The sequence below is a fragment of the Sinohyriopsis cumingii genome, chromosome 15 (genome assembly GCF_028554795.1).
Source record: "Sinohyriopsis cumingii isolate HCF-2022 chromosome 15, ASM2855479v2, whole genome shotgun sequence".
In the NCBI taxonomy this organism is placed as follows: Eukaryota; Metazoa; Mollusca; class Bivalvia; order Unionida; family Unionidae; genus Sinohyriopsis; species Sinohyriopsis cumingii.
In genome coordinates, this window is record NC_142975.1 from 71,197,079 (window position 1) to 71,212,990 (window position 15,912).

General features: G+C 33.7%; 1 protein-coding gene and 1 long non-coding RNA gene across 5 annotated transcripts in view; one reads left to right on the forward strand and one right to left on the reverse strand.

The window, feature by feature from the left end:
* Positions 1 to 15,912, forward strand: part of LOC149782047 (rap1 GTPase-activating protein 1-like) — a 435,320-nt gene that overhangs the window by 25,419 nt on the left and 393,989 nt on the right. The gene's annotated exons all lie outside the window — the stretch shown is intronic.
* LOC149782048 (uncharacterized) overlaps positions 11,100 to 15,912 on the reverse strand; it is a 202,569-nt gene continuing 197,756 nt past the window's right edge. The window contains exon 2 of the long non-coding RNA XR_016414213.1: positions 11,100 to 12,169. This is a non-coding gene — a long non-coding RNA (uncharacterized LOC149782048). The remainder of the gene's footprint in view (positions 12,170 to 15,912) is intronic.

A 15,912-nucleotide genomic window follows, 5' to 3' on the forward strand; every position in this document is an offset into this window, starting at 1 on the left:
AATATATCCAGTACCATGTACTATACATCACACGGGCATAATAACGTAATGACGTAATACACGGTAAGTTATATAGATTACATTATTAGCACAATAATTACAAAATGACAGGTTAAAAAATAAACCTAATCCTGCTCAATAAGAATCCTACTATATTAAACAGTTCTTTAAAAAAATGTAGCTTTACATTACTAATATAAATCCCTTGCTAAGTCACAAACAAGAATAGAAATATGTGCATTATACTGCGTAAACCAAAGCTACATAGCAAACATACAAAGATAAACGTGATAATGCAGTAGTTATAACTTGTTGAGTAGAAATTAATAAACTTACATACCTCTACAGCTGAAGATGTGCAAGTCCTTGAAGCAGACTGCCCGCTGACAAGACTATTTCGTATTGTAAAGAAATGTACATATGGTGAGGTATTTATACACAGACTGTGCAATGTAGGCATTCGGTTTGTCCCATCGAGAACACTTCGCACGTGTGGCATGGGATGAACCGAACTCACTATTTCGAAATATGACACAATATACATAAATCACCATCGGTTATCGTTGTACACAAAAAAAACGAAACCAGAGTACATGTATTCAATAAATAAAAGTTTAATTCCATGACGTAAGGATCAGGTTGAGTCACACTTCACTCCAGATTGCAGTTTCCTCATGTTAGGAATTGGGAATCTGCATACTGATACACTACTGGGGAGGGGATTCAAATCAAGGCATACCCCCTTTTTTAAAACTATAATCCCTCTAAATTCCTATGTGATGTGAGGTCTTCCACTGCAGGGAAGTGATTTGTCCTTTTCCTACATACAATCATGGCCTTCAGGCCATGTGGTAAAGAGGTGGATGCTGCAGACTGTAGACCTACATCTTCCTGTTATAATCTTGTTTCAAAAGTGAGGGAGGGGAGGGTTCTTCTTTCCCCACACATTCCAGGAAGGAAGTCATTCTCCCTTGCCTGATGAGTCTGCTACTTGAGACATCTTCATGCAAGTAGTTGTGGATTTGGATCCTTCTTATCCCCAAGATGCCTCCCCCTTAATGTAGGGGCATTGGGCTGCATAATCCTGCCTTCTAGGAGCAAGAAGGGGATGAAGATGTCCTTTTTGCTCTTGTTGATTCACAAAATGTTTGATACAGAACAGGCATGCCTTTCTTCATTTCCCCTGGCTTTTCCTATCCATGAGTAAGGGTTTAGAGGAGGATGAGATCTCATCTTTTGACAAAAGTAGTAAACAAGGTTGACACTAAAATTCTTTCCAGTTTGAAGAAACTTGCTGGGGCTGACTCTCTACCAGATTGTTTCAGGTGCCTTCCCAAAGTTTAGTAAGGGTCAGGACTTTTCTTAATGGGATGTGTCCCCTCCTCCTCCAGCCACCTTGAGACCCTTGGTCTTTGTATCAAGCTATAATATTCATACCCATTCCAGGCCAATTAAACCTCCCAAACTGGATCCAGAGTGACTCAAGTGGGTGTTTCCATGGGGATATGGCATGTGTTATCCTTGTCTGTGCCTTGTCAGTGGAGCAGGGATGTTGCTCTGGACACATCCAGGGTCTTACTAGAGCACAGCAGGAACCTTGTGAGGACTGCCTCCTTGAAAGCAGAGACTATCTTTATGGGGCTTATCCTCTCATTGGCTTCTTTGTATCCCAAAGACCAGCAATGCAAGTCTGTTCACATTCACACTGGCCCTTGAACCAGCCAAGAAGCAAAATCATCCTGACTGAGAATAGTGTCCTTTGGATAAATTTTTTAAAGTTGTGCAGCCCCAGATCCCATTTGAAAGCACACCTTAGGCAGTCTTGCCCCAGAAAGTCCAAAGACCCAGGAAGTTTGTGGGGCTTTCCCCCAGTCCTTAGGGAAAGGGCAGTCAGTCCTAGGGACTTGCACTCTCTTCTGCAGAGTGTTCCTCTCCATTTGGTTCCTGTATGTGCCAGTGTGCCAGGCTAAACCTCTTTTCAGAGGCTTGGATTGGCATAATGGTGAATGGCTGGCTCCTTTCCATCATAAAGATTACTGGTTTGTAGGATCTCCCTTCTCTAGCTAGGTACCCCATGCTTTTCATCCAGTTAAATATTGTGTGATTAAAGGAAGAGATGCAATCCCTTCTTGAGAAGGGTGCAGTAGAAAGGTTGGTCAACCTGCCTAAGGTCACTGGGCATCCCAATCATCCTGTTTCGTCTAATACTAAAATTTGGATGATAAGTTTGAATTCATTTCACCAATAATTTCTAAAAGTGCAATAACTGAACAGTCATAGATTATGGGCTCAATTTCTTTTATTAACCTCTTTCAAAAGGTGAATTTATTATTATCACTTACATCAGTCTTCAAAAGAAAAATGATTTATGAGAATATTTATGTGAGAAAAGCTGAAATTAAAGCTAAAGCTAATCACTTTTGTAATTTTTGTACAAAATTTAGCCTAAACAAAAGTTCCTTCATTTCCACAATTTGTACACTCTTGTGGCCAGGATCAAATTTCACATTTATCATTTGTCTTTTGTATCTTTGTTCTTATCAGGTCATTTTTTTATTTAAAAAAAGATTTCTTTCCTTTCAACCGAATGAGTGAATCTATTCATTTTCTATAAAAGTTTTATTTTGTCTACTTCATTGCTATCTTTAACTTAGTGCAAAGTACTGTATGAAAATGTTATTTTTTTGTTTTATATCATTGAAGCTTAACAGAGATCCTTGCGCATGAATTATATCAAGATCTTGGACAGTTTTGATAATGAGCAAGATATATGCATATTAATGAGGTGATCTTGAATGTAATTGTCTGAGCTTCTTTCCACTTGATGGATTTTAATTAAGACTGAGTTTAATTAGACTTCGTAAATAGGCTAATATAATCAAGATTTTGGACGATTTTTTTTTAAATGACAGATTTAATGTCATATATTTATGGGGTGATCCACTGTCCTGGGTGAAGATCTGACAGCGACCGCTTAGGGGTCACGTTCTGGTGACCATTGAGGTAGCCATTTAAAATGCAGCTTTCATAAATTTGAAAATGAGTCAAATTGTTCAGCACACAACGATGCTGTTCATTTATTTTGCTTTGTCTCCTGAAGGTGAAGATACAAGACTTCATCGGAGTGGCTGATAAAATTAGTGATTATGGTAATAAAACAGGTCACCAGAACATAACCCCTAAGCAGTCGCTTGTCAGATATTCACATAGGACAGTGAAGATCTGATTTTAGTCAGATTAGGGGTGATCTTGCTTTTGATATGGAGATTTTATTTACCACTTTTCAAACTGTTTTTGATAGGATTCTGATCAAACTTGGTAACTAGGTCTATATTGTCAAAATCTTGATTGTATATGATTACTAGGAAAATTCATGCATGTTATGTTATTTTGGTGTGTATACTGTGCACTAGTGACTTAAAGTACCCAATTTTTGACCCAGCATGAAGTGATACTTTGTTTCAATGTACAGCATGCATGTGGTAACCTCATTTTAAAATCTGGATGATTTCTCTACATTTGCATCATGTAATAACATTTACCATTTAGGATGGAGCATTGATACACAGTGTTTTGATGTGACTCTGATGGTCAGCTTGTCTCAGTGTAGGACTTTGATATTTTGTCGGACTGAATACTTCAAGATTTGAGAACAAACACAATGTAAAACTTCAGGTCCATTATTAATACTTGTATCAAATAGTTTGATTCCTATCTCAGTGTGTAAGCCAAAACTTACCCTCCCAATGCATCATAGTTGGCATATAAAAGCTTTAGCTGGTGCAGATTACTTTTGAAAAAAACAACAACAAAGTACTATATGTACCAGTGTGTTACTAGTTCGCCAAACCATGAGGCAATAATGCATTGTTCACTGTATGGTCACAAAGAAGTATCAAATACTTTGATTTAATCATTTGCTTCCCCTATGAAAATCTAACCATGTAACCATATGACATTCATGACATCACAGTCTGTTTCCCCATACAAAACAGCCCATGAACTGTTAGGCAACGTCGCTGTAAGGTAATTATAATCTTGCATTGTTGGAAGAGTCTCAAAATAATATATTCATTTCCACCACAATTTAGCATTTGTTATCATTGCCGGATTACCACAAGTTATTATTTGTCAACATTATGTGATGAAAATAAGTTTCAAAGCTCAAGTTGCTATGTTTTAAAGACAGCAACTTCTTTTAAACGTAAAACATTTATATGTAAATACCAATTTGTATTTAATAAGCACACTTAGTGAAAGCATTCTTAAAATATTGTGATGAAAATTTTCACTGCTGTGCTTACATCATATTCTTTGTAATATCAGTATGAAGCCACAAGTGAATTGTTGACCGGCAGATAGGTAATAATGGTGGACATTGTGGTATCTAGGCAATACCTCTTCATTAGATTGGCCGTATTCGTAATTCATTGGACACATACATCAAGGATAATATTTCATTTATAAGAAACATAAAATAAACCTTCTGTGATTGAATATTTAGCTATTTGTAAAAAAATATGGTCCAAAATATATTGGACAATGCGAAGTTGGATAATTTAATGTGCTATATAGGGTCAGGGTTATTTTGTGATAATAAAATAAAGCAAATCATATCTAACCAATAAGCAGCAATATTACAAGTACATACTATTTATTAAAACCTATAATTTGCAATCATTTTTTGTAACAAAATTAAAATGAGTCTAGTCATATTAAAAAAATCCCTGTTTCTAAAAATAGATGCACCCACATTGCATGCATGGTGCCATTTCACTCATGGACACAGTGTAATTCATTGGAGATTGGGATCTATTTCATTCAAGGACAGACTTTAATGCTTCAAATCATTGTCGAAGAATAGCTAAAATAATGTTTTATTGACAACAATGAAATTAAACATCAAAGTTTTGAGGTTATCATATATCTGGAGCCTGAAAATATTTGTACTTTAAGTGTTACTAATTATAGATTCTTCACGCAGAATTAAATCACTTTCATAAAAACATATTTTCTCAACTTGAGCATATTAAAGGCTATTAGAAATATATTTTATCGTGTTTTCTTGTTATTTATCATTAATGATGTGGTTACAGATAGGTAAATCTAACCAGTCATACATGTGTATATAAGAAATAAAATACCTAATGATGTTCCAATTCATTGAAGAACCGATCTCAAATATAAATAATCAACTATTTAGGAAATCTCTTGTTTTCGGACTTTTGTGTTGAGGAAAAATACCCAGGCATGACAATAACGAAAACTTTCTACAATTGTATTGGAGTACATCATAGTTACCCCTCTACAATGAACTTGCTTTGATGAAACAGGCCGTGACATTCTAAGCTGTAGAGATGGAAGTTGCAAATGACACAGCCAAACTTGGTTTCTTTTTGTCACTTTTCTCCATGCTTGGTGCAGTATTTGACAGATCATCATGCCTAGCAAGGCAGACATCTCAGGCAAACTGGTGTCTGTTCAGTTTGGATCATTGGTTGCATTATCTGCCTGTTGTTCAGCTGCAAATTTATTTGTTTTAGTTACGATCTTTAAAAAAAATTCCAACTGGAAAATATAAATGGAAATGGTATAGTTCTAGAGCTGTTTCATGTAAATTATGTGATGGTCCTGACTGCTGGGTAAATGAACTTATCTTGCACGTCTGCAAACCAGTTTGGCTGATCATCATCAGTGTCACTCGAGTCTGATGACATTTCAGTTTAGATACATGATGAAAAAATTTCAGATTCACCATTTTAAATGGCATAATTATTTATAAAATCGTTGAAACTGAATCCTGAAAAATCGTTTTCGCTTCTAAACAGATAACTGTAATCAACAGACAAGGACGAAATTGCCATGATGAAATCATGGAATTCCCTTTGTAAATACAAAATTTCACTTCCGGTATCATATGATTGAAACTTTGCATATTGAAATGAATGGAAGTTATTGACAACACATATTCTTATTTTATATGCACGACAATTGTGGCCGATTTTTTGTTTTAAACACCTTTAATCTCCATTATACATAACAATGTATGGAGGAAGACTTGCCCTATTTGCTGCACATTCTAAAAATATGATTGTTAACATAACATAATGGCATTATGAATTGAATCTATTAATGTAAATGTCAGCATCATATTTGGAAAACATTACACCTATGAATAACTTACATATGTGAAAAGGCCATGATAGTCCCATCAAACTGAGGTATTACCATCAGCTAACATTGCCATTTTAGGTGCAGCCTTGGAAAACCCCTCTGTATAATTTGTCGGTAAAATTTAGATTTATATGGTGTAATAGTAGGAAATACGTCATTTAAACCGGATGTTAGTAAAGATGATTTATCAGTTTTGACCTGCATTTGGTTAGTGTGCATTGAATGAACATTTAACTGGAAGATATTACCTATTCATAGTATACACTGTGTAAGGCATAGAAATGCATAGAGAGGGGGCAGAGGTAAAAGTGTAGTTTTGTGTAGGTGGGGGGAAAAGGTAAAAGTGTATGTGTAGATGGGGGGAAAGGTAAAAGTGTAGTTATGTGTAGATGGGGGGAAAAGGTAAAAGTGTAGTTATGTGTAGATGGGGGGAAAAGGTAAAAGTGTAGTTATATGTAGATAGGGGGCAAAGGTAAAAGTTTAGTTATGCATAGATGTGTAAGGCATAGAAATGCATAGACAGGGGGCAGAGGTAAAAGTGTAGTTTTGTGTAGGTGGGGGGAAAAGGTAAAAGTGTATGTGTAGATGAGGGGAAAAGGTAAAAGTGTAGTTATGCGTAGATGGGTGGCAAAGGTAAAAGTGTAGTCATGCGTAGATGGGTGGCAAAGGTAAAAATGTAGTTATGCGTAGATGGGTGGCAAAGGTAAAAGTGTAGTTATGCGTAGATGGGTGGCAAAGGTAAAAGTGTAGTTATGCGTAGATGGGGGAAAAAGGTAAAAGTGTAGTTATCTGTAGATGAGGGGCAAAGGTAAAAGTGTAGTTATGTGTAGATGGGGGACAAAGCTAAAAGCGTAGAATAGCATACCTGGGGAGGAAAGGGTTAAAATGAGAAATAGTGCAACCAGATTTATTTTTCAAAGAAAAGTATATAAGTTTCAAATTGTATACAATCATTGGTTAGTTTTATAATGTGTAATTTTGATATGCTTTTTATTATTATTGTAACTGTAATGCCGTTAGTTTGATGGTATGTATTATTGTTACCATGATGTGGTATTGTACACAGCTTGAAAGTATTCATGACAGTAGATGAACAAGTTATCAATTTCATGTGTGAATTTCCAATCAAGTCACAGAAGAAAATGGCCAACTACACAGTGATATGAAATGATAAGTTTATTAACATAAGCAATCAAAGAAGAGGACTGTTGAGGTTTGGAAGCATTAGTTACCTCTTAAATAAGTCTAGTAGCAGTAGTTACAATGCAGAAAATTCAGTATTTCACAAGTTCATGACAATTGTGGCAGTTTTAATGGCCAAGAGATCGATTGAGGAAAACCCCCACTTTTTTCATCAGTAAAATGCACAACAACTTCCTTAAAACAGGAAGAATGGGTATAAAAAAGTACACATTATACATATCAAAATACAGTATTTGATGTGACCTGAATTCCAGTGCTATTCCAATTAAGTTCCAAAACTGAAGGGTATGATTTGCCTGTAGTCTCGATTATGCTAATGTGCCATTGGCCTGGAGTGTGATGATGTGTTAAGACTTTTGATGTACATTGTATCACAATAATATAATTCAAAAATGTTGTTATCTGAAATCACTATAGTTCCAAATATATCTTCCAGTCCAAGAATATTACAGAAGAGTACTTTGCATTTAAAGCGTATAATATAATTTGAATAAAGAATTCCACTCCAGTGAAAAACTGAACACAGCAATAAGACTGATTCTGCTTCAAGATGTTAAGGCAAAAATAAGTAATTTATCGAGTACACAACATCTTATATAAAGCTAAGACCCAAAAACAAAACCAGGGTGAGGATCAAAAGTTAATTTCTAGAACAATTTAAGTTTTCAAAAAGATAAGGTCTAAAATAGTAATAAAGAACATGGCAAACATCAGGTAAATCGGGTTTTCCCATCGGGGAAAACCAATGTCCTAGACTCAGATTAAGATATACATATTTACTTCCATTGATAATGATCCTAATATTTAATCTATACGGACAGAGAAATATTAGCTATTCATTATGTTGTTTACAAAATAATTGTCCCTGGTCAAGTACACAGTAAACTTGATTTTTGGACATGGTCAGGTACAAAATACAAATGCATATAACATACAGTCATTAAGAAAAGCCAACAAATAATACAAACTGAATATACATAACACTTTGTACATGAGTTGATATCATCAGGATCATTAATGACTTTGTTTATGACCAAGAGATTCTATATTGATTATCTTTAGAATGTTTTGTTATCAGGACATATTAAAATAGGTAATATCAACATGATGTAGAATTTGGGAGATAGTTTACTTAGGCTGCATTATTACTATGCTGTAAACCAGCTTGGAGGGTCAATTATTAAATTATGTAAACCATGTGAGTTTCATCAGATTCACTTGGTCCTCTTATTTGTAATTTCTTTATCATTTGCCTTAGAAAAAATTGATCTTTAGTCATCTTTTCCATGAATTCCTCACTAAACGGATTTCCTGTTTTCAATTTATTAAGGTTTGGCATCTTAAAACTTGAATTGGCCACTGAAATTTCCAAGTAGGCCACTTAGTGACTATGAAAGTTTGACTTGTAGTACTGGTTTCCCATTCACCTGAAGATAAGCTGACATGTTGATGATCCAAACAACAACAGCAATACTACTAGAAGCATAATCTGACCATTTAGTAAATAATTTGTATTATGTCATTTTGAGAGGGAAAATAGGAGGAAAATGATCACTGCATTTCTTGAACACTAGATCTATGCAAGAGTGCTTAGGTCTACCATAAATGTGTATCATGTTCCTGGCTTTGATTGATCAAACCCTGGCTTTTTATCAGTATGCTAAACTGACTGTTCGTAGTTCTTCACCTTGAATCAGTAACATTGAATTGGAAGTTGTGACACAGAATAATAAAGAAAAAATCTCCAACCTTCCTACCCCATCTTATATCACACAGCAGTAAGATTAAGCATTTGGTTTGCCATATATTAATGAAATCTTCATTCAGTAATTATAATTACATAGATAAGGCTGCAAAGTTTACACATGTAAATAGCTTGGTTGAGTTTAGATGATTACAAATCAGTATAATGTAAATGAGGATGCACATGTTGCATCCGGTATTAACCATTGTGTGTGTATACACTGTATATACAAATGGTAGATCTGGTTGCATTCACTGTATATGAAGAAATGTGACACAATATCATGCCCATCTCTTGGATGTTATTAATACATTTGTCAAATATATTCAACAAAGACATGGGCTACAAAATGAATCCATTTATAGTAAGAGAGAAAATTGAATGAATGCAAGCTGAGTAAGGTACATAATGCACATTGTCAGTGGTATACATTTAAGCAGCTGCTGTAAACCTATGGAGTTGTTGGGAGGAAATGTTGAGTTACAAAATCATTAGATCAAACTGTTGTTTTAGTTATTTTATACATGTTTATAAATAAAACCTTGTTGCCTTAGACATTGGGCACCATAATCAGAAAAACAGTTACTATTGTAAGCATGAAAAGTACGACACTTTTAACAACTTTCTATTTTTACAAAGTGATCTATAACATCAAATCACTTTTGAGTAACTAGTTTTTCAAGCATGATAGTGGCAGCTTCAGTTATTGTGATGTATGCATAGCCAGTCATTTGCTTGTTTATGTTTTTGGATTTACTCAGCAAAAGACAGAAGGTCAGGTGAGCTTATGGTATGGCCCTCTGCCTGTGCATTGTTCATGATGCATCATGAGTGGGATCCATCAACAATTGATACTTGAAACAACTCCTCAAAAATCACTGAATCACTTTTGACCAAAATTTGGCACAGAGCATCCTGGTTTGAAGGGCTTAACAATTTATACAAATGATACAGAAAATATGGTAGCAATTAATAAAAACAGTAAAAGACCTCTAAATTAATAAAAACAGTAAAAGACCCCTAAATTAATAAAAACAGTAAAAGACCTCTCAATTAATAAAAACAGTAAAAGACCTCTAAATTAATAAAAACAGTAAAATACCTCTAAATTAACAAAATCAGTAAAAGACGTCTAAATTAATAAAAACAGTATAAAAAAAACCCTAAATTAATAAAAACAGTAAAAGACCTCTAAATTAATAAAAACAGTAAAAGACCTCTAAATTAACAAAAACAGTAAAAGACCTCTAAATTAACAAAAACTGTAAAAGACCTCTAAATTGCTGCTAAATCTTAGATAATGCTTAACATAATTTTATAAAATTTCACAAAAAGCAATCTGGCAAGAACTTTCAAATTTATACAAATAATATCAATCAACCTTGAAATGCCACCATGGTTAAAAAAAATTGCTGAAGTGAATTTGACCAAATTTGACAAATTGGATAAAATAGTCAGCAGGTAATTGGTGTGGGTTGGGCTAGCAGAATCAAACTGTACAAGTTGGTCATCTTGTTCTTTTCTAATTTATAGAAGGCAAGTGGGTATTGTCAACAATTTTGTTTGCTATTGGGATAAATAAATGCATATGCCTGCTGTGGCTATCTCAGATAAATTCTCAGTTTAAATAATAAGAGGCAAATAGCTAATAATTATTTATGACTGCTGAAGATTAAAGTAACTTGTATCGGCTAAATATTGTTTTGTATTGATTCTTCATCTATTGTGTCAGTATGGAACAAATAATGATACATTGATATATCAATTAATCATTTCACCCCTAGCATGAACTGTGTTTTTTTTTTAGATGGCTTGTCGGCTTGATAAAATCGGCAAGTAGGAATGGCTTGGGTGAGCTGGACTAATCTGATTTTCATTTTAAAAAAATTAGGATTAGACTTTTTTTGAGAGATTTTAAATGTGCTGAACAGCTTTGTTCAATTACTTTTTTATTACTATTAAAAGACACTTCCTAAAATTTTATTTTCAGCATATTTCAACAGAACTTGGAATTTTTTTTTTTATTTTCAGCATATTTCAACAGAACTTGGAATTTTTTTTTTTTTTTTCAGCATATTTCAACAGAACTTGGAAATTTTTTTTTATTTTCAGCATATTTCAACAGAACTTGGAAATTTTTTTTTTATTTTCAGCATATTTCAACTTGGAAAAAAATCACTTGTGTTTCAGTCCTGCTGGCAGTTGTGAAATATGAAAAATATTAACTGTGTCAAAGTTGATTGTGACATCTGTTTTATAGAATACATTTCTTGTTACATGGAACCATGATAAGGTGATTAGATATCTGAAATATCCTCTAAATTGAAATTTGAATATTCTTTACAAAATCACATTCAGATAAAGTATTTTAGGAGTGTAATTACTAGTGCTCAGAAATGGAACCTTTAAATTGCACTTTTGGCATGTTAAGATGTAACTTAGTCAAAGCTGCCCACAAAATCCAAAATAATTAGCTTTCAAGGATTTAGACCTATTCTAGATTTTGCATGTGCAGTTTGTTACCAATATCTAGAGGTTTTAATATCAGTAAAACATAACCTGTTGTTATTGCATTCCTTGCTCTTTTCGGACACATGGCTTGTCTTCACTAGACCTCAGTCTTCTTTGTCCAATCTCCAAGACTGATTTTGATCACTCTGTGTAGAAAATTGCCTGTGCTTTGAGCATACATCATAAATTGAGCATTTTTATTTTGGACATCATTTTTACAATGTTGTATTAAGCTTGGATCAAGTATTATTCTTGTCTGGAATTAGCTCTCTCTCTCTCTCTCTCTCTCGGGGCCCCGAGTGGCCAAGTGGTCTAAAGCGCTCTTCGTTACGGATCACTGCCATCTCACCTCTGTCTGCGGCGGTTCGAGTCTAAGATTCAGCCAATGTGGCATGTGAGAAAGCTTGCCAGTAGCTTCTCGTGGGTCGGTGGTTCTTTCCGGGGTTTTCCGGGTTCTTCCTCCACCATTAATACTGGCCGCCATGTATAGCCTATCGTGCTGAAAAATGGCGTTAAACCCCACAACAACAACAACAACTCTCTCTCTCTCTCTCTCTCTCTCTCTCTTGCGCACTATTATCAAATTTGTAATGCTTCATTTTATCATCAAATTTTTTATGGAGATTGATCACTGAGTGATCTCGTGTCTCATCTTCTATATAATTACAGTTAAATGATAACTATCAGTTTTCCTTTCCAAATATTGCTTGTCAGAGCATTGCTGTCATTAACTTGTAACTCCTGTAACATGACAGACAGATTAGATATTTAATTGACCATTTCTTTTATTATCTGGATAATAATTAACATAAATCCATTTCAACTACATAATGAATAGAGGCAGCATCAGCAGCAGCATCTGTATTGTAAAGATGTATATAAAATATGTCTGTTTATCATGTACTCATAATCCCTTGAGTAACAACTTCAAACATTACATTAGGAATTTACAAATATTCTCATGTGAAACATTTTGTTAATATTTTGTAATATTTAATGACCATTTGCAATTAGCACAAAACAACAAAGATCCATTATTGCTTCATGTTCAATTACATTGGTATTAAAACTTTATTAGGGAAGAAACTAACTCGTGTAACAAGGACGGACAAACAAAATTTCATTTTTCTATTTAAAATTAATGAAATATTTGGGAGCGATTGATTGATTTTTTTGGTGCTGGAAGTAACTACACTACATCTGCTGGTAGTATTTTGTATTAGCTTCTTCATTGCCCCTTCATTTGCAAACTTTCTTGAAAAATTTGGCTGTCATTGGTAATTCTGATTAATCTGAAACCAAATATTTATGTACAATGTAATGGTTATTTAGTATGTTGGGTCTGTAATGTGTTAGTACATTTGTGTACCTTAAAATATTGATGTAGTCCTAGATTTATATTTTGTTGCATTGCTTTCATTTGCAATATATCATATTGATTCTTCATGGATCTCTTGGCCATTATGTATGCTTTGTGGCATGCCAACTTAGGGTGATTTCTGAACAAAGCATTTGATGTCAAAGGAAACTTTTTGGTCCTTGTTGTTGATCTGATGCTGCTGTTACTATAAAGTCTTTCAACAGTACTCAGTCGATACTGATTCTTTCAAAATGTGATTTCAAGCAATTTGTGTAACTTTCCTAGTGATATGTATATTTGATTTAATTATATCTGATTCAGTATATATTTATTTCAATTGTTTGTCAGTTTTAAATTTTTTAAAAATTTGTTATTTCATGCTAATGTAATGCAGATTTATTCTCTAGAGATGATACTTTTTTCAGAAAATAGTTTGATCCTGTTTGTTTTATAAACACCAGGTGTTGATCAAAATCCTGACCTTGATTCAAAATTTGTAGCAACCACGTAAACAAGTTCTGTTTTTATTTTAAAATGATTGGTTGTTGTCGAGGTCATGATGAGACTATGTGTTTAAGATGTAAACAATTTTTTTAATTTTTATTTCTTAGAGTAAAATGAATGGGTGGACATGATCTTTAACAACTACCTAATTTCTACGAGCTTCCAGAACATGATCACATGCTCCCCCCACCATTAAATGTTTTAGAAGACGAGTTATTTCAGATTACTTGGATTGGAGTTATTTCAAATTAAAAGGATTCAAAAGGATTAATTCTTTGTTCCTGGAAAATACATGTACTTATGTGAGATTCTTTTCTCAAGATTAGTCAAAGATCAGAAGTCTTTACTACACATATTAATCACAGCTGCGGAATTATCAGAAAATCAACTAGATGCATTAAAAAAATTATTATGGTCATATTTTGTTCTAAAATGAGTCTTTTGGCATGGTTGATTATGTGATGTGAAACCATGTCATTTTAGCTCTACAATTATCAAGATCATGCCATTGACTTGTTATCTTGAAAATCTTTTCTGGTTTATTGCATGGCATCTTGAGTACTTTTGAGAAACCTTTTGCTCCAAGAAAAATAAAAATTGACATTTTGTGGAGATGATGAAAAGAGCAGCTGTTGACACTCCCTTTTTCCCAGCAAAAGCAGGTGCTGTTAAGTGGTGTTCAGGTGATCTAACTTCTTGATAAACTTGATGGTGCCTGGTATTCCTCCTGTGGCTGTATACAATTTAGATAATTTGACAAAAGCAGAATTGTTGGAGAAATTTTAGAAACTTTTATTCTGATTTAATTAAAAATTTTATCTTACAAAGAAAGAAATGCATACAAATTGCAATTTCACTATGTGGCTTGTAGACATGTTTTGGTCGAGTGCTTGGCAGAGATCATGGGTACCTCTGCTACTGAGTGACTTTAGAGTGAAAAAATTATGATAAAATTTATCTTAGAGCAGCCAGATGTAGATATATAAATGCCAGATGTAGATATAAATGCAGTAATAATTAAAATACCTCCAGCATGCACAGATACCATAATTTTTGCATTTGTTGATGAGAACAAAATAATAAAAAAAATTGAGGCTCATTTTATACCGCCATTTTGTTTCATAATCATCCTTGAAGCAGCTTTGTGAAATTTTGCAAAATTTAATAGCAACAAAATACAACATTATGAACCTATTAAAGACAAAGTAACATATAATCAAAGGCCAGAATAACATACCTTTAAAATTTTGTTAGCTTTAAGACTTTAAAATATTAGTCACGCATATAACTCATCATGTCCACTAAACCGTGTACTATTATTTATTGTTCTGTATCATTACAACAAAGACACCTAGAAGAAAATAATAACCCACATATTCATTTGTATGAGGGCCGCAAGGTAGATTGGTTCTTACCTAATTGTGTTACCCTCTTTAAATAAGGTCATTATTATTATTATTATTTTTATTTTTATTATTATTATTATTACATAGTAAAATATGCTAAAACCTTTTTATTGCACAGATACAACCCATAATAAAGGTACATATTTTGAAACTACAAGTCTTAATTTCACTGTACTGAATTTTGTGTTCACAATGTTTTTTCTTGTCATGTTTAAGTCTAAATATGAATCTCTAAAGTCAGTTAAATAAATATTCATTAAATACAAACTAACAGTGCTTAAAAAAGTTGTTTAAATATATTCAATTTTTGGCACATAGGTAATACTTTTGGGATCCATGATTGGCCAAGCACTACAGTAAAAACTGTCTTGAGAGACCACTGCTATGAAAGATCACCTGTCTTCAGGGACAAGATTCTCCATGAACAGATCTATTGATTATAATGTTACGATGTCATGAGAGATCACGTTTTGAGAGATATTATTTTATCTAAGTATGGTCTTTCAGGACAGGTTCTGATGTAGAGTATTCAATTGTCATGTAGTAACCGACTAATTGTCATACCTTTACAACTAGTTGGAGATTGTGTATACATCAGTTACTGTATATACTTGCTTACAAACCCTACTACAAACTGCACAGACCCAAATCTGCTATCACGCAGTGTGCTGGCACATCTGTGTCTATGCATTTTATTGGTAGTAAATAGATCAAACAGCACAGACACTGATCTGTATGTAGGCATATGACTTGTGAATATACATTCTATTTTAGTTTGAATAAAGTGTTGGATGTTTTGTTACATAACATGTATGTTAATTCAACTGTTTTTGCACATCAATTTCAGGATCTGTTCTAGGATGTGGGCAATTGCTGGATTCATGCTCAATTTTAAAATATCAAAAATAGAAAAAATTAGCAGTGTGTGACAATCATGGATCATTTTTGTAAGCCCTACATCATTTACTTCATTAAATCTCTCCTACATTTAGAAAGGGTCCTTCTAGCCT